The following is a 569-nucleotide window of genomic DNA, read 5'->3' as shown; positions in this document are numbered from 1 at the left end:
GCTGAGTCAGCGTACGATGAGACCGCTGAGTCAGCGTACGATGAGACCGCTGAGTCAGCGTACAATGAGACAGCTGAGTCAGCGTGCGATGAGACAGCTGAGTCAGCGTACGATGAGACTGCTGAGTCAGCGTTTACACTTTTCAGAAACTTTGACTCATCATCTGCATAAAATGAAAGGGCAACGTTTTCATAAAATTCCATCACATTCAAACAAATGCTGCTTTTATGTTTACTGGTTTCCTCTTGTTAACTGGTTTATGTTTGCTGGTTTCCTCTTGTTAACTGGTTTATGTTTGCTGGTTTCCTCTTGATAACTGGTTTATGTTTGCTGGTTTCCTCTTGTAACTGGTTTATGTTTGCTGGTTTCCTCTTGTTAACTGGTTTATGTTTGCTGGTTTCCTCTTGTTAAATGGTTTATGTTTGTTGGTTTCCTCTTGATAACTGGTTTATGTTTGCTGGTTTCCTCTTGTTAACTGGCTTATGTTTGGTGGTTTCCTCTTGATAACTGGTTTATGTTTGCTGGTTTCCTCTTGTTAACTGGTTTATAGATGATGGTTTCCTCTTGTT

The 569-nt window shown here is 40.6% G+C and overlaps 1 protein-coding gene across 1 annotated transcript in view; it reads right to left on the bottom strand.

Annotated features, from left to right (window-relative positions):
• Positions 1 to 569, bottom strand: part of LOC119412976 (docking protein 2-like) — a 19,940-nt gene that overhangs the window by 14,324 nt on the left and 5,047 nt on the right. The gene's annotated exons all lie outside the window — the stretch shown is intronic.

The sequence above is a fragment of the Nematolebias whitei genome, chromosome 8 (assembly GCF_014905685.2).
Source record: "Nematolebias whitei isolate Nwh7 chromosome 8, NemWhi1, whole genome shotgun sequence".
Taxonomy (NCBI): Eukaryota; Metazoa; Chordata; class Actinopteri; order Cyprinodontiformes; family Rivulidae; genus Nematolebias; species Nematolebias whitei.
Note: the sequence above shows the minus strand (reverse complement) of the source record. Positions and strands in the feature narration are given on the sequence as shown.